The sequence below is a fragment of the Prionailurus bengalensis genome, chromosome X, assembly GCF_016509475.1.
Source record: "Prionailurus bengalensis isolate Pbe53 chromosome X, Fcat_Pben_1.1_paternal_pri, whole genome shotgun sequence".
Taxonomy (NCBI): Eukaryota; Metazoa; Chordata; class Mammalia; order Carnivora; family Felidae; genus Prionailurus; species Prionailurus bengalensis.
The window spans coordinates 36527756-36546906 of NC_057361.1; the positions used below are offsets into that span (position 1 = coordinate 36527756).

Below are 19151 nucleotides of genomic sequence, written 5' to 3' on the forward strand. Positions count from 1 at the left end.
ACACACACACACTAAAGGCATGTGTGTCTATATTCAAAATCACCAAAATATGGAAACAGCTCAAGTGTTCGAATGGATAAAAAGAACGCAGGACAATTATATCCACACGATGGAATATTATTCGGCCACAAAAAGGAATGAAATCCTGGCACAGGCTACCGCATGCATGAGCCTTGGAAACATTATGCTGAGTGAAAGAAGCCAAAGACCAACTATTCTATGATTTCATCTGTACGAAATATCCAGAATAGGCAAATCCACATGGACAGAAAGATCAGTGGTTTCCTGGGCCAGGGGAAGGGTAGGGCCAGGGGAGGGGTAGGGTCAGGGAGTGACTGCCAGTAGGTACTGGTTTCCTTCTGCCCTGGTAAGAATGTTCTGGTTGCACAACAGCGTAATGGCACTGAACGCTACTGAACTATATACACTTTAAGATGATTAAAATAGTGACTTTTGCGTTATGCTTATTTTACCACACACACACACACACACACACACACACACAAACCCGTATGCCTTTCCTGCCTGTGGCTATAAGGAACCCTCTCACCTGCTCATCCCCTCCCCCCAACACACGGGTTCCACAGATAATCTCCTGTACCTTCTCTGTTGACCAGCCCTTCCTGTCACCTACCCCCCACCCCCACGCCCCAGGTGCCATGCCCACAATGGGCCAGGCCCAGAGGCCTCCCACCGGAACCGGGGCTACGGGGTGTTCGGCTGTGAGGACTGACAGTCATGTTCCTCAGAGTGATTTTCTCACCTAAATCCTTCACTTCTGCCTCCTCACCCCAACCCCCTACTCAGACACTTAAGGACAGCTCTGGAGTAAGGGAAGCTTTGGACAGTCTCTTGGAGACCCCTGGGGGGGGGGGGGGCTGGGTCCCAGGGGTCAAAGACAATGCCTTGTTGAAAACATTAGCTATTCCCATGGCTCCAAGGCCGCCAGCCTCTAAGGGGGCCACGGCAAGGCGGGGGGGGGGACGGGGGGGGGGGCGGGAAGGTGGGGGGCAGCCCAACCTGCAAACAAGAGCTGTGTGAACCCCATCAGATCATGGGCCCGGCTCAGGGCGGTGTCACGGACACAGGCCCTCCAAAACCCTGAGCCTTCGTGTCCAGCTGGTGTGCCCACCCTGACTCGTGGTCGCGCCGGGTCACAAGCACCCCAGGATCACCTAAGCCCCCTCCCTAGTCCCAGACACCCCAAATCACGCTTTAGGAGCCTGAGGGGTGGCAAAGCCCCATGCTTGAGAGGACACCCACCTCACAGACCTCAGCGGACGGCACACCCCCGAGGGGTCCCGACCCTTTGCCCCGGGGGCCTATGGGTGACGAAAACTCTTCTGTACACCTGAAAGGGCCCCCGGAACTTTAGTGGGGAAGCTGGCCCGCTTCTGAGGCTCCTGCCCCATCTGGCGGGGTCCGCGCGAGCCCCTGCCGGCTTTACCTGGGTTCTGCCGGCATCTACGGTCCACCTGGAGAACTACGGCGCAGGGCACCGGAAGTCCCCGGGAGCGAGTCCAGCCGCGAGACGCTGCGGGCCGCTGGACGAGCGAGCGCACGCGGCCCGTGCCTGGGGTGAGGATGTGGTGCCCTCTAGAGGCCGCAGGGCCGTACGGCCGCGGACCGGGTGGGCGCTAGAGGGCCTCTGCGCGCGCTAAAGGCTGGCAGGTGCGGGACCTAGGCGGACTGAGAGGCGAGCGGTTTGTTCAAGGTCATAGGGAGACACAGATCCGAGCCTTCTGGAGTTGGGCCTTTGGTATTCCGCTGCCGCTTGTTAAAGAAAACAAAAAACCCTCGCACACTCATGCCTGCCCGGAGCAATGAAGCTCAAGTGTCAGGGCACTTCATTTGCCAAGGGCGCTCTTCAGGGCCCCAGAAATGTATTCACATGGTCGTGTTTGTTTCTACGATTTGCAGAAGTGAACCATTTGAGCTGTAATTGGTTAAGATCGCTCTCTTCCCGCTCTCTCTGTCACACTTCCCCTCCAGTCCTGGAGAGGCCAAGGGCCTTTGGGGGCTGGCTAAGGGGAAGTTGAGTTGAGGATACATTTAATGTGCCTTTAATGAGAACTGTTTACATATGTAGTTATTACTGGCCATCCTGGGGTAGGAATGACTTCCGGGAATAATCCCACCGCCCACCTGGCATCATGACATCGAGCACTACAGCAGCTGGGGTGTGGGAGGAGGAGAAATGAGGTTTAAAATGTACAGAGCCGGAAGCTAGTCTGTGGGAAATTCTTCCAATCACCAAATACCTAAACTTGTGAGATCAAAACAGAAATGTTTCCTCCTAAGAATATCATCAATAATGCAGTGAATACAATTGCAAACCCCCTATAAAATGAAATTATTTTTCAAGTATGCCCATATGTAACCAATAGAAACAATTCTGGCATGGAAAAGTAAACTGTAACAGTTTTTCTTTTTTTCACATCATACCAAAAGGGAAAGCGATACATTTTGAATAGAGCTAACATATGGGTTCTTGGTTTAATAACCTACTCAATGAAAAGAAGTGAAGTATACCAACACAGTGGGAAAAATATTTAACTTTCTTGCTGATTTGACCAAAACACTGACATTGACAAAGATAACAAATCTCAGACCTGTAAAAGACATTGAGGTCAAGTTGGCTGATGAGAATTGTCAATTCAGAGTATTTAAGATTGCTCCCTGAACATGAACCCTTGATATGCTCTGAAAATGTACAGCTTTTCATAAAAGAAACTCAATAGAGGTTCCCCCATATTTGACAGCAGTCCCCTAAATGAGTAACAAACTCTGAAGTGGAAAGTTTTCTAAACTATAAATAATGAAAACCAAATCTCCATCAACTATGCCAGAAGAAAACCAGAATGAATTATCTTTCTATCCTCTTGCTAGAAAATGATATTACAAAATTGTTGTCACACAAAACGGTGCTGAAAGAGTCTGCAGCCAAAAATCGTAGGGGAAAAAAGGCTTGTAGGGGTTTGTCGGGCAGTTAACAAAACTTTATGTCAGTTTTCTGAATTAGGCGAGATTTGAGGTATTTCTCAGCCTTTAAAATGCTATATGTTAGGCGCCTGGCTGTCTTGATCTCTGGGTCGTGAGTTTGAGCCCTGCATTGAGTGTAGAGATTAGTTTTTTAATGTTTATTTATTTATTTTTGAGAGAGAGGGCGAGAGTGAGCGAGCTTGAGCAGGGGAAGAGGGCAGAGGGAGAGACAGACAGAGAGACAGAGAGAGAGAGAATCCCAAGCAGGTTCCATGCCACCATCTTGGAGCCCAACTCAGGGCTCAATCCCATCACCCTGGGATCATGACCTGAGCCGAAATCAAGAGCCAGACAATCAACCAACTAAACCACCCACGCATCCCTTTATAGATTACTTAAAAAAAAAAAAAAAAAGTATGCTGCGGTGCCTGGGTGGCTCAGTTGGTTAAATGTCCAACCTCAGCTCAGGTCATGATCTCGTGGTTCATGAGTTTGAGCCCCACATCAGGCTCTGTGCCTGGAGCCTGCTTTGGATTGTGTCTCCCTCTCTCTCTGCCCCTCCCTTGCTTGTGCTCTCTTTCTCTCTCTCTCAAAAATAAACATTTTTTTTTTAAAGTATGCTATGTATTGTGTTTTCTTTCTGAATCTGCATAACATTCTTCTCCTACCTAATTCTGTATCCATAATGTTCTGTTCTTTTTTCTCTTTAAGGGATCCCCAAATCATAAAATAAAAAAACCCACAAAACCTGGATCTACTCTCCCACACATGTGCACACGCACGCCCATGTGCACACACACAGACACACTCATATACATGAAAACCAAGAAGAACCACAGGCTCATTGAGTAAAAAGAGGCACAAGACCCCTTCCCTAGACACATTTGTGTGCTTTGGAGTCGCTCTTTTTATCGGTAAAAAGGTGCTGGTCATCAGACTTCTACTCCAGAAAATATATAGAATCATAAAATGACCATAGATTTGTTAAAAGCTAGATCCAGTGAGAATTATTTTCACTAAGTAAGCTCATTTTACTAACAAAGCTAATTTTCCTGGGGCACCTGGCTGGCTAAGTCGATGGAGTGTGTGACTCTTGATCTCGGCGTTGTGAGTTCGAGCCCCATGTTGGATGTAGAGATTACTTAAACATAAAATCTTTTTTTTTTTTTAAAGCTAATTTTCCTGTTGGTTTCCCCGATGCCTTCCAATCCTTTAATGTCACCCCCAAAGGAATTGCAGAGGACAGCTTTGGGCCATTATTTCACCATTCCCCTTAGACAGAAGGAGTGGTTTTTCTTCCTTGTTAGTCTGTTGGGTATTTTAAGATTGTCATCATCTGTTATGCAAAAGAGAAAAAAAGAAAAAAGAATCAAAGGAAAATCAAACTTATGTTTTGTCTTAATATTTCACGAGCCAAACTTCTTTCATTTTGTTCAACTGACATTTGTAGAAAGAGGTTCTTTTAAAGTCTGCTGCTCGGAGTTAAGCAGTCACAACCTGCAGAGAGGTACCTTGTCCATCTGAATGTGCAATAATATCCTTGTTGGTCGGGAGCTTCTAGTCCCATGGTGGTTTTTTCCTGTCAGGCTGTACTAGAAGAAGAAACATAAGAGGCATAAGGGTATGCCAGATGGTGAAAAATAGGTTTACGGCACCAAAATAGTGTTGTTTTTTTATTAAAAACTAGGCTAGTATTGAATGCCAGAAGGTGTGAAACCCAGCTCTGAGTAAGAATCTCCACATTTAGCATTGATCTTGGCCCGTGTGAACCTCCCACCAGGGGAAGCAGAGTGGGCCCACCAGCCTGCCTGGGGACATTGTTGCCAGGCTACCTGCACAGCATCCTGGAGGCCCAAGAGAGAGCAGGTGAGCTTGCTTCTTGGGAGGGTCAGCTTGGCTCCCCAACCCCCCTTCCTACGCTCATGCCCATTACCATCACACCAGAAGTTCTTTGCTAGATGCTCTCTGAGTCACCCACATCTCTTTCCTATTGGATTCCAAAATCTAAGAACCCGTAAGGCTGGAACCTTGACCTCCAAGAAGTTTTAGGCTTCTGCAGCATCAGTAAAGGTAACAGCTGTCTCCAAAAGTGTTCCCCAAACCCTTAGCGGCCCATGTCCCTCAAACACTCCAACTTAAGGGAAACCAACATCCCAGAGGATTAGGCTCCTCACTTGGAAAGTCCTTATTTACCTCCATCACCATAGTCTGAGTTGGTTAGTGTTTGCTGCAAAACAGTCCACAACCAAGCTTAATGCCTTATGACACCAACTCTAGATTTAGCTCTTGATTCTGTGGACTGGTAAGCTGGGCATAGCTCCACTGATGCACGTGGCTCACACCCACATGTACAATATCCACTGCCAGGGTGGCTGGGGACAGTCTGGTCTGCGATGGCCTCACCTGGTCAGATCGTCTTTCTCCCATACGGAGAGCAAGCAGAAACAGCAATGAAGCCCAAGTCTTCTTGAGAGGCCTGGACCAGGCACGACGTTTGGTATTCGGATTGGTCAGAGCAAGTCCCAAGACCAGACCAGGTTCCACTCTGATGGGAAGAGCCGCTCTGCATTGAAAAGGGAGGGTAATAATTGTGTCTCTCTGTTTTCTTTAAAAACTTTGTATCATGGAGCACCTGGCTGGCTCAGTTGGTAGAGCATGCAACTCTTCTTTTTTTCTTAAGTTCATTTATTTATTTTGAGGAAGAGAAAGAGAGTGGGGGGGGGTGGGGGAGGAGGAGCAGAGAGAGAGGGAGAGAGAGAATCCCAAGCAGGCTCTGTGCTGTTAGCTCGGAGCCCAGCCAGGGGCTCGAACTCATGATCCATGAGATCGTGACTTGAGCTGAAATTAAGCGTCGATGCTTAACCGACTGAGCCACCCAGGGACCCTGAGCGTGAAACTCTTAATCGCAGGGTTGTGAGTTTGAGCCCCACACTGGGTGTAGAGCTTACTTAAAAAAAAAAAAAATTTTTTTTGTATTGTGGTAAAATATGCATAACATCAAAATTACTCTTCTATCCATCACTACCATCCATTTCCAGAACTTATTAAAAATAGATTTTTTTTTAAATTTTTTTTAATGTTTATTTTTGAGACAGAGAGAGACAGAGCATGAACGGGGGAGGGTCAGAGAGAGGGAGACACAGAATCTGAAACAGGCTCCAGGCTCTGAGCTGTCAGCACAGAGCCTGATGCGGGGCTCGAACTCATGGACCGCAAGATCGTGACCTGAGCCGAAATCGGCCGCTTAACCGACTGAGCCACCCAGGCGCCCCAAAAATAGATTTTAAAAAAAAAATGCTACCTTTTATTCATTTAGCACTTTTACAGTTAGTTCAGGACCATTTCTTTTCATTGCCTCAAAGAATCTTCTGTGTTCTGCCTATTCATCCCTCCCTCTAACCCAACCCCTGACAACCACTGGTCTTTTTACTGTCTCCATAGTTTTGCCTTTGCCAGAACATCATATGGCTGGAACCATACAGTAGGTAGCCCTTTCAGATTGGCTTCTTTCACTAGTGGCATGCATTCACGTTTCCTCATGTCTTTTTGTGGCTTGACAGCTCATTTCTTTTTAGTGCTGAATCATATTTTACTGTGTGGATGTACCACTGTTTATCCACTCACCTACTGAAAACATCTTGGTGGCTTCCAAGTTTTGGCAATTATGAATAAGCTGCTACAAACATCTGTGTTCAGGTTTCTGTGTAGACATAAGCTTTCAACTCCTTTGGGTAAATACCAAGGAACACGTTTGCTGAATTACATGGTAAGCCTATGTTTAGTGGGAGCTGTGCTGGGCTTTTTTTTTTAACTTTTTTTTTTCTTTTTAAAGTAGGCTCCATGCCCACTATGGGCTTGAACTCACAACCCTGAGATTAAGAGTTGCACGCTCTACCGACTGACCAGCTGGGTGCCCCTAATGTTTTTTGTTTGTTTGTTTGTTTTTAAGTAATCTCTACACTTGGGGCGTCCAGTTGGCTGAGCATCAGGCTCTTGGTTTCGACTCAGGTCATGATCCCAGGGTGGTGGGATCCAGCTCTGCATTGGGCTCTGTGCTGAGAGTGGAGCCTGCTTGGGATTCTCTCTCTCTCCTTCCCTCTTCCCCACTTGCACGCTGTCTTTCTCTCTCTCAAAAATACAATACAATACAACGTAATAAAATAAAATAAAATAAAATAAAATAAAATAAAAGTAATCTGTACACCCAACGTGGGGGGCTTGAACTCACAACCCCAAGATCAAGAACCACATACTCTACTGACTGAGCCAGCCAGGCACCTTGTTTTGAAGAAACTATCAAACTACTTTCCATACTGGCTGTACCATTTTGCATTCCCACCAGCAATGAATGAGAGTTCCTGTTCCTCCATTCTCAGCAGCATTAGGTGTTGTCAACTCCAGAATTTTTCATCATCCCAAACTGAAACTCTGTACAATGACTGCCCCTTCCCCCTTCCTCAGACCCTGGTACCCCTATTCTACTTTCTGTTTCTATGAGTTCAACTATTCTAGATACCTCATAGAGGTGGAATTGTGGCCATTTTTTTTTTTTGAATTGTGGCCATTTAAAAAAAAATTTTTTTTAACGTTTATTTATTTTTGAGACAGAGAGAGACAGAGCATGAACGGGGGAAGGGCAGAGAAAGAGGGAGACACAGAATCGGAAGCAGGCTCCAGGCTCTGAGCCATCAGCCCAGAGCCCAACGCAGGGCTCGAACCCACGGACTGCAAGATCGTGACCTGGGCCGAAGTCGGACGCTTAACCAACCTGAGCCACCCAGGCGCCCCTGTGGCCATTTTTGAAAACAATCTGTCACCTACTCTTAACAGGTAGATTTTATGGATCTCCAAACTCTTTTTTTTTTTTTACAATTATTTATTTATTTTGAGAGAGAGAATGCATGCACACACAGGAGAGAGGCAGAGAGAGAATAAGCAGGCTCCATACCATCAATGCAGAGCCTGACATGGGGCTTGTATCCACGAACCGTGAGAGCATGACCCGAGCTGAAACCAAGAGTTTGTCACTCAGCCAACTAAGCCACCCAGGCACCCTCCAAATTCTTCATCATCTACTTCTGTCCCACATTCTGGGTACAGCCATCCTTCCCAGTCACACGTACATAGAATCTCTAAGATGCCTGGTCTCCAAGGGTATGGTAGTGGAAGATCTTATTCTGCCTGAAGTTCAGGATTCAACTTGGACTGGGGAGTGGTGGTCAGTGCCACAGGCAACTTAGCACAGACCTGCTCAGGTCTCCTCTCTCTGTCCCTTTTGTGTCAGTTCCCTCACACACCAGGGAGGAGACATGATGCTTCTGACATGTCCCGGCTGGCTGGGTGGTGGGGGGATCAGGAGCCCCTCTAGCTACCAAGACCAACTGTGCTCTTTCCGCACCCCTGTGCCTTCTCCCTGAGCTCAGCTAGCAGGAAGCAATGTGGCTGCCACTCAGCACCCTGGGCACAAGGGTATGGAGACCCTGGGGAGGGAACTAGTGATGTGACCCATCCTTTTCATTGACCTTCAAACCGCTTACAATAACAATGTGACCCCCCACACCAGCCTAGGACAGGAGAGGTAGAAGAGAAAGGGATGTGGAAAAAGGAGAGAGAGGAAAAGCAGAATGAGAGGTATGTGGGAAAGAATGAACCTTGCTCAAAGAAAGGTGTGGCCTTTGTCTTCAACTCCTGGGAGGTGATGTCTATATCACCTGTGGCATGTCTTGCCAGATAAGAGTGTCTTTGTTGGGATCTTAGGTGGCTCAGTTGGTTAAGCATCTGACTCTTGATTTAGGCTCAGGTCATGATCTCGTGGTTCATGAGTTCAAGCCCTACATCGGGCTCTGTGTTGACAGTGCAGAGCCTGCTTGGGATTCTCTCTCTCTCTCTCTCTGTCAAAATAAGTAAATAAAGTTTTAAAAAATGAGTGTCTTTGTTTACAAGGGGGCCTGGGACCACACCAGATAGTGTAACAATGTGGTTGATGGTGGGGGCTTTGTGTCACAAGGTTATCAGCTCAGCCTTCACAGAGTGAGCAACGAACCATGTCTACATGTCTGAGCTCCAGTGGAAATAGGCCACCGAGGCTCAGGTGAGCTTCCCTGGTTGGCGATACTCTTACATACTGTCATACATAGCTGCTGGGAAGAGTTAACGCTGTCCATGACGCCACCAGGAGATGACAACTGGAAGCTCTGTGTTTGGACCTGTCTGGACTCTGCCCCTTGTGTCTCTTCACTTAATTGATTTTAATCAGTATCCTCTCTCTGTAATAAACTGTAGTGGTGAGTATAACAACTTTCAGTGAGTTCTGTGAATCTCTCTAGCAAATAATTAAAACTGAGGGTGGTCTTGGGGACCCCTGAACTCTGCAGTCGGTGTGAGAAGGGAGAGTGGTCTTGTAGATTGTTGTCTAGTTTTACAAGGGGGTACACAGGGGTGCCTGGGTGGCTCAGTCGGTTAAACATCCAACTCTTGGTTTCAGCTAAGGTCATGATCTCAGGGTTTATGAGCTTAAGCCCTGCATTGGGCTCTGTGTTGACAGCGAGGAACCTCCTGCTCTCTGCCCCTCCCCTGCTCACACTCTCTATATCTCTCAAAATAAATAAATAAACTTAGGGGCCCCTGGGTGGCTCAATTGGTTAAGTGTCCGACTTCGGCTCAGGTCATGATCTCACAGTTTGTGAGTTTGAGCCCCACCTCGGGCTCTGTGCTGACAGCTCAGAGCTTGGAGCCTGCATTGGATTCTGTGTCTCCCTCTCTCTCTTCCCTGCCCCGACTTGTGCTCTGTTTCTGTCTCTGTCTCTGTCTCTGTCTCTCTCAAAATTAAAAAAAAAAAACATAAAAAATTTCTTTTAAATAAATAAATACACTTAAAATAACAACAACAACAAAGAACCAAGAAGGTACACAGATGGAGAATGCTATCATGTTAACAGTAAATCCAAGAATAATGGTCATAGTGCCCTCAGTCAGATGGGGCACAGGGATGCTTCTGGAAGCCACCTAAGGAGAATCACAAGTTCAGTTCAAACTTATATTGGTTGGTGATGATTGTGCTGGAAAAAATGGCATTTGTGAAATGTCATTTGAGTGCTGAGTTGAAGAAGTATGTGACTACATTGGAGGTTGAGGACCATTCCTTTCTATTCCACACCAGCAGAGGACCTGTTAAGTTCAACGTACAGGATATAACTAGTCATAAGAAATTGGGTAGATTGAGAGATGGCTGTTATATCCAAACAGAGTGTGCCATTATGATGTTTGATGTAACATTGAGTGTTACCTCCAAGGATGTGCCTAACTGGCATAGGGATTCGGTACAAGTATGTGAACACATTCCTGTCACATTGTATGGCAACAAAGTGAGTATTAAGGACAGGAAATTTAAGGCAAAATCTATCACCTTCCATTGAAGGAAGCATTTTCAGGGGCGCCTGGGTGGTTCAGTTGGTTGAGCATCGGACTTTGGCTGAGGTCATGATCTCACGGTTTGTGAATTCGAGCCCCACGTGGGGCTTTGTGCTGACAGCTCAGAGCCTGGAGCCTGCTTCAGATTCTCTCTCTCCGCTCCTTCCCTGCTCATGTTCTGTCTCTCTCTCTCTCTCTCTCAAAAATAAATAAACATTAAGAAAAGAAAGAAAGAAGTATGTTCAGTCTTAGACATTTCCGCTAAAAGTAACTACAAACTTTGAAGAGGTCTTCCCTTTGACTTGTTGGAAAACTAATTGGAGACCCTAACTTGGAGTTTGTCGCCATGCCTGCTCTTGCCCCACCAGAGGTTGTCATGGATGCAGTTTTGGGAGTGCAATATGAGGCTGGTGGAGTGGGGCCCCCACAGCATGCCCAGAAACACCATCTCCACGGGTATCAGGTACCTCTCTCCTTTTGTGGCTGGTGCACAGTTTCACGGTGTCCACGCCAACCGCGGGTCTGCTGCTAATGAGTGTGCCTTCCGCAAATTAGACCATTTTAAGTACCTAATAGGAAAAGATACATTGGCTTTCAAATTCCATTTGCATTACAATAAGAACTTTCAACATGTCATCTGTCCACTAAAGGAAGAGCTGCCAGAGCCTTTAAATATAATTTCAACTGTTGCACAAGTTTAAGTGGATGATAAAAGATGGCAGTTGTTTACCTGTGCTAATGAAATTTCTCCTTGATGGTGACTATCAAGCATTCGAAGTGTTCATCGATGAATTACGTGTGGCCACGCTTGATTTCGGCTCAGGTCACAGTCTCAGGTTCATGGGACCGAGCCCCACATGCGGCTCTGCACCAACAGCATGGAGTCTGCTTGGGATTCTCTCTCTCCCTCTCTCTCTACCCCTCCCTTGCTCACTCGCTCTCTCACCCTCAAAATAAACACATAAACTTAAAAAAAAAAGTTACATTGATGAAAACAAACTGTGGTAGATTGGTTAAAGGCCACCAATCCCTCCCATGCTGGTTTGCACTGTGCAATGTGTCCCCCCACGTCTTCTTCCCATCCAAGGGTGTGTCTTTTTCTCCACTTCCTTACCCGAGTCTGGGCTTGCCCTGTGACCTGCTTGGGCCAATAGAAAAGGATGGAAGTGACTTGGGGCTCCCATGGTTAAGTCAGGAAGCTTAAGGGTTCTGCCTTGATTCTCTTGGAAGGTTCTGGTTGCTATATAACAATGCATCTAGCCTACTAGAACACGAGAAGCCATGGAAGAGAGGAGACCTGAAGTGTCCTAGTCCACAGCCAGACATGCAAGTGAAACCATCTTGGACCTTCTAGCCCAGCTGAGCCTCCTTCTTGAATAATTCCAGTCAACACCCACAGAAGAAGTGCCCAGCCAACCAGCACAATCATGACAAAGCATAGAGTATTGCTGTTTTAGGCCAGTACACTTTGGGATGCCTTGTTATCTGGCAAAGGCTAAAACACAAGGTCAAGTTATCATTTAAAAAAAGTGAAAGGGGGAGCCTGGGTAGCTCGTTGGTTAAGCATCAGTTCAGGTCATGATCTCATGGTCTGTGAGTGCAAGCCCCACATGGGGCTCTGTGCTGACAGCTCAGAGCCTGGGGCCTGCTTCAGATTCTGTGTCTCCCTCTCTCTCTGCCCCTCCCCTGCTGGTGCTCTGTCTCTCTCTCAAAAATAAACATTAAAAAAAAATTTTTTTTTAATGAAAGGATGGGGTGACGGGGAGGCTCAGTTGGTTAAGCATCCCACTCTCGATTTCAGCTCAGGTCATGATCTCCCGGTTCATGGGATCGAGTCCCAAGTTGGGCTCTGCACTGACAGCATGGAGCCTGCTTGGGATTCTTTCTCTTTCTCTGCCCCTCCCCTGCTTGAGCTGTCCCTCTCAAAATAAATAAACAAAACAAAACAAAACAGGATAAGAACAGGAGGGGAGTAATGAAACAAAATTGACCATATCTTGATCATTGTTGAAGCTGAAAATTATCTACTCTTCTATTTTTGTGGGAACTTTTCCATAGTATAAAGGAGAAAATAAAGAAAGGGTTGTAAAGATTTCATTTAGGAAATTGTATTTACATAGTGGGTATTTCACCTTTTGTAATCGTTTATATTTCATTTTCTTTACATGATTGCATAATATAGAGAATGAAATAATTTTTTTTTTTTTTTTTTACTCACCAAGCCCCATTTGGACTCTCCAAATACTCACCAGTTCACCCATGAAAGTCACGGGGACATTATATAAATTTTCTGGGTGGCTCATGAGGTGAACAAGGATGAGGAGCCCGGTCTGACCCCACATCCACAAACCCTGCCAAAAGCAGCTGGCGCCCGCACCAGGGAGGGTTCCAACAGGGCAGGAGCCCTCCCCCCCTCCCCCACCCCCCGGCCGCGCTCTCAGGCGTGGGAGGAGACGATGAGGAAGTCCAGCCTCCTGGAAAGCCAGCTTGGCCCTCCTTCCCTCCCTGCTGTCCGCTCTGTGGCTCCGTAGTGGCTGTGCCCAGGCCCGCCTGCCCGATGGCGCGCGCCCCGGCCTCCGGGTGGGGGTGAGAGTGCTGGGAGGGGCCGGAAAAGGCGGGTCAGCCTGAGTTACGAACCGCTCCAAACCATCCGGGGAGGGGCCAGAAGCTTCTCTTTCAATGATCGGGCAAAGGCTGTCCTTCGATCTCCTCCTCCTTCCTTGCGAGGGGACGGGTGGCAGGCGCACCGCGTTAGGTTCCCAGTCGCTCTGGGGCGCCCCGGCTTTGGGAAGCGGGGAACCTCTGCCCCTCCGAGTCACACTCTCTGGGAGCCCAGGCATCCCTAGGCTCTGATCCTCGACGGCTGTACACCCTCACGCAGCCCCAACGTGAAGGGCTGAAGGGGGGCCGCGCCGAGGGCCTGGGCCGGGACCTGCGCAGTCCCCAGCGGGGCACCGGGCGGCCGGGAAGGTGGGGGGGCGCGGCCCGGGCTCAGCGGTGTACGCCCCCCGAGGCAGTCTGGAACCCGACTTTCCATCGCCTCATCGATCCCGTCCCGCTTCCTAACGACGTTTGGAATGACTGATGCGAGCTCTCGGGCCTCGAAGCCACCCTCCCAGGAAGCCCTCTTTCCTTGCAAGGGCGCGCAGACCCCGCGGAGCAAGCGGGGACGGAGGCGGGAGCATGGTGGGGGGGGGGGGGGGCGGAGGAAGGAAGCCGGGGAGGAGGAGGGAAAGAGGGAGAGAAATGAATTGCATTGGCCAGTCGCACCCGCAGCGGATGATGCTGACACCCTCCATGCGGTCCCCTCCCAGGGGGGCAAGCGCTCCGCTCCCCCACGCCAGGCTGCAGACAAATGAACACAAAGCACGCGGACTAGAACATAAACAAGGGTATTTTATGACTTCCTTTTTCTTTCTTTATTTATTTAGCACACTAATTAATAAACTCCTGCAACGCGGGGGGGGGGGGGGGGGGAGGGGAGGAGAAGCAAGCAAGCAGAATCCAAACATCCTCTCTGTTGCCATTTGATTATGTAAAAAGGAGGAATTAAGGCAAGTTGGTGGTGAAGAATTCCTCCAATGCCAGGCTCCAAATCAGAGCCCCTGCAAGACCTGAAATCAAAAAGAAAGCGGGCACCAGCAGCAAGCACAGAAAGTGGGGCAGAGGTCTGCCAGCAGCTCACATATTGTTCCTGCTCCTAAGGGGACGATTGTCACATGTCACAGAATTAGGCCCAGCTGTAAGCCACCAGCCCTACTACACACCACCTCCTAGTAACAACCCCTGCCTCCCCATTCACTTTCTTTCTGAGCAGGGATGGGCTCCGAGGCAGCTTCCATTGTACCGGGTCCCCACCTCCACCCATCATGGCCAGAGGTGCTGGGGCAGGGAGTGGACACCTGCCCCAAAATACTGGGCCACAGGAGTCCCCTCACCCAGGAATTTAGGACTGGATGGAGAAAGAGAAAATAGTGTTTATGAAGAGCCAGACGCCATTTGGTGTAAACAGGGGAGCCCTGGCGGGTTGTAGGTCTGGGGAGACAGAGGGAGCAGTCTGGGAGAAAAAAAGGCCAAGGGAAGGAGGAAGAGAGGGGGAGACAGAAAGAGAGAGACAGGGAGAGATGGAATAAAGAGCTGCTGGCACAGAGGGACAGGATAATGCTCCCTGCTGCCTTCTAGGCCTTTCTGAGGCCCTCGGCAGCATCCTCCTCCCCCCATATTTGGTAACAATAATCCCTGTCTTCTGGTTCACCAGGCGTCTGTGACCTGTAACCTGAAGTTCAATGAGCTGGAAATTTCTGTTGCTTGTACTCAACGGGTACAAATAATAAATTAGGCATTTAGCTATGCCTAAATAACATAGCTTCAAATCAAAGCTTCCTTTATCATTTTACTTTAAAATTTTTTGATTGATTTATTCTTTAAATGTTTATTTATTTTTGAGAGAGAGAGTGAGAGAGGGTGAGCACAGGTGGGGGAGGGGCAGAGAGAGAGGGGGACAGAGGATCCAAAGTGGGCTCCATGCTGACAGCAGAGAGCCTGACACAGGGCTGGAACCCACGAACCTAGAGATCATGACCTGAACTGAAGTCAGATGCTCAACCAACTGAGCCACCCAGGCGCCCCTAGATTTTATTTTTTAGAGCAGTTTTAGGTTCACAGCAAAATTGGGATGAAGGTACAGAAAGTTCCTATATACCCTCTGCCCCCTCCACATGCACAGCCTCCCCCGTTATCAACATCCCACACTAGAGTGCACATTTGTTAAACCGATGATTCCACATTGACATGTCAGTATCACCCAGAGTTTGTAGTTTACCTTAAGGTTTATTCTTGGTGTTGTACATTCTATGGGCTTAGACAAATGTTTAATTTTTACTGATCGATCTATCATAGACGCTAACTCAGGAAATGAACAGATTGAGCCCTGGCACTGCCCCAGCCACCTGCTCCATCCGGGGGGGGGGGGGGCACCAGGGAGGTTGGGGGCTGGACAAGTGGAAAGCATAGCTCCTGGTTAGGTTTGCCAATGCTGTTGCCCAACTCAGGTACAACTCATCATAAGAGAAGTCAATAACTCAAGAGATGAAGGTTTGGAAGAGAGAAAGGGAGAAATTTATTTTGGGTGCCGGCAACTGGGGTTGGTGGCAGGCTCAAATGACCTCTCAGCCTGTAAGATGGACACCTAGAGTTTTAAAGAGAGGTTTGGGGGTATGTGCAAGAGAGCCGACAGGGAGCGCATGATCACAGGTGGGGGTCGGTATGTGTTCAGCCCATCATTATGGGCAGGGAAGGGAACATGTCGGGTGTGGCCTTCTAGGCATTCCGTTGGTATCAGAGCTTTTCTGGTCTGGTGGTTGCAATGTTCCGGTCATTGCAAAACATCTTCGTCAATGCCTCAAGAAAGTGAGATAAGAAATTAACACAATGGGTTTTAGTTAGAGCATGAGTTAAGCGGGCTTGTCTATTTCTGGTTTTAATTGTTGGGGTCTATAGTTGAGCAAGAGGGCTGCCGACATAATGACATGTATCCACCATTGTAAGCAGCATACAGACTACTTTCATTGCCCTGAAAATCCTCTGCACTCTGCCCTTTCTTCCCTCCCCCTAAGCTCTGGAAACCACTGATCCTTTTCCTGTCTCCATAGTTTGGTCTTTTCCAGAATGTCAGATAGTTGGAATCATGCAGTATGTAGCCTTTTTGGATTGGCTTCTTTCGCGTAGTAATTTACTTTTATGGTAGAAGTTTCCTATTTACATTTTCCCAATCCTTCTCTCCTTTGGTGGACACATTATCTAATACCTTCCAATTGAGGGGAAAAAAGCTTATTTTGGGCCTACCAATACATTGGAAGCAAAGGTTTTTTACTTTGGGAAAAGGGAAAAATGACACTTGCTGCCCTGGAAACTAGAAGTCCCAGCATTTCTAATTTCAGCCACAATCCAACCTGCTGCGGAAGGACCACAGTCCAACCTGCCTAAAGCGTTCTCAGACTTCCGAGAGTCCGGAATGCCCCCCAGCCCGGCATCCATGGAACCATCCTAAGGGCTGCCTTTCCTCACTCCGGGCAGCATGGTCCCATCTGCAGTAAGTAGAGGCTGGTGATGCTCTGCATCAAGGCAAAACCATGGGGACCCCCTTTCCCTGGAGGTCAAGAGCATCGTGCTACTGGCAAACTCAATCCCCACTCTGACTCTGTGGCAGTCTCCCATCAGCTACAATAACGACAGCAATAGCTGCTAATTATATGCCAGGTCCCTTGTGAAGCACTTTACATGTATTTATTTAATCCCCCCAACCTAATGAGGTAGGTAATAGTAGCATCCCCTATTTTATTTTGTTTTTGAAATGGATTTATTTTTTTTAGTTATCTCTACACCCAACGTGGGGCTTGAACTCACGACCCCGAGATCAAAAGTTGCATGCTCTTCCAACTGAGCCAGCCAGGTGCCCATATCCCCCATTTTATAACTGAAGAGGCTGAGTCACAGAAGAATTGTCACATGCTCAAGGTCACAGAGCTTAGAAGTGGCCTAACCAGGATTTGAGTCCAGATAGTCTAGTTCCAGGGTTCAGCTGTGAACCACTGTGTTGTGATGGGGAAGATATTAGTTATATCTATTGCTGTGTAACAAATGTCTTCAAAACTTAGTGGCTGAAAACAATGGACTATTACTATCACACACAGTTTCTGAGGGTCAGGGATCTGGGTGCTCTGGCTCAGAGGGTCTTGTGGGGAAGGCTCTCCCAAGACTTGACTGAACCCAGAGGATCTGCTTCTAAGCACATTCATGTGACTGTTGGCTGGAGGCCTCAGTTCTTTGACACATCGGCTGCTCTGAACAAGGTTCCCCCAGTGCAGGTAATGAGGGGGAGAAAGGGACAGATATTGAGAGATGAGCCACTCTACCTTTTATGACCTAGCTTTCCAATCACATACATCACTTCTGCCTTATTCTATTTATTAAGCCAACCCACAACTCAACAAGAGAGGATTACACAACGACATGAATACAAGGAAGCATAGATCACCGGAGGCCATCTTGGAGGCTGGCTACTACGAGTAGAAGACAAGCTAAGCCGAAAAGGACCTTGCCCTCAGAAAATCCTAAAACCTGCTTCAGAGGTGATAGCAAAAAGCTACTGAGCCCCGTGCAAATGTTTGTCGCCACTCAACAAGCCCTTCCCCTGTGCCTGACACATTTCACCAAGTACTATGGAGAGAGGTGGACTCATCTAGAGCATGAGCTCTGTGAAGACAGGCTCTACATCTTAGAAGACATATCGTTGTCAGTCTTCCATGAATATTTTTAATTGGCTGACACTAAAGAAGTAAAAGATGCACTCACTGCTTTTAGAAAGTTAACCGAGTTTTAAAACAATATTAATTACATTTTATTTGCATACCTTCTGTGGTAAAATATACGTAACCTAAAATTTCCACTTTAACACATTTTTCAAATGTCCCATTTAGTGGCATTTAAGTATATTCACATTGTTCTGAACCACTATCACCACCATCCAACACCAGAACTTTCAAATCATCCTAAATTGAAAAAATCTGTGCCCATTAAACAATAACTCCCCAGGGCACCTGGCTGGCTCAGTCAGAAGAACATGTGACTCTTTATCTCAGGGTTTTGAGTTCATGCCCCACGTTGGTGTACAGATTACCTGAAAATGAAATCTTTGGGTGCCTCGATTGGTTAAGCATCTGACGCTTGATTTCAGCTCAGGTCATGATCTCACGGTTTGTGGGATCCAGCCCTGAGCCCTGTCTCACGCTCTGTGCTGACAGCATGGAGCCTATTTGGGATTCTCTCTCCCTCCCTCTCACTCTGCCCCTTTCCTGCTTGTGTGCTCTCTCTCTCAGAATAAAACAATAAAATAAAATAAAATAAAATAAAATAAAATAAAATAAAATAAAATAAAATAAAAACTTTAGGGGGCCTAGATGGCTCAGTTGGTTAGGCATCTGACTCTTGATTTCGGCTCAGGTCATGATCTCAGGGTTCATGAAATTGAGCCCTGAATTGGGCTCCTCCCTGACAGTGAAGAGCCTGTTTGGGATTCTCTCTCTCTCCCTCAATCTCTGCCCCTCCCCCACTTGTGCTCTCTTAAATAAACATTAAATAACATTAAAATTTTTTCTTTAATTTATTTATTTTTGAAAGAGTTAGAGACACAGTGTGAGCAGGGAAGCACAGAGAGAGAGGGAGACACAGAATCCAAAGCAGGCTCCAGGCTCTGAGCTGTCAGCACAGAGCCTGACGCAGGGTTCGATCTCACGATCTGTGAGATCATGACCTGAGCCAAAGTCGGACGCTCAACTGACTGAGCCACCCAGGCACCCCATAAATACATTTTTTAATAAATAAGTAAATAAATAAATAAAACAGAAAAATAAATAAATAAAAATAAACAATAACTCCCCATTTCCCTCTGCCCCACCCCGCCCCTGCCAATCACCTTTCTATTTTCCATTTAGGAGTTTGTAAACTCCCGGTACCTGATACAACTGGAATCGTACCATATTTGTCCTTTTGTGTCTGGCTTATTTTACTTAGACTAATGTCTTCAAGGTTCATTCATATTGTAAAATGTGTCAGAATTTCCTTCCTTTTTAAGGCTGACTGCTATTCCATTGGATGTGTAGATCACATTTTTTTTATCCATTCATCCATCACTGGACATTTGGGTTGTTTCCTCCTTTGGGCTATGGTGAACAATGCTGCTATGACCGTGGGTGTGCAAA

At 47.3% G+C, this 19151-nt stretch overlaps 1 long non-coding RNA gene across 1 annotated transcript; it reads right to left on the reverse strand.

The window, feature by feature from the left end:
* Positions 1-3543: 3543 nt before the first annotated feature.
* LOC122477367 lies at positions 3544-13532 on the reverse strand. The gene is made up of 4 exons (XR_006295685.1): positions 12642-13532; positions 10860-10961; positions 4425-4574; positions 3544-4318 (listed from the first exon to the last, which is right to left on the reverse strand). It is a non-coding gene; the product is annotated as an uncharacterized LOC122477367 (long non-coding RNA).
* Between the last annotated feature and the right edge of the window lie 5619 nt (positions 13533-19151).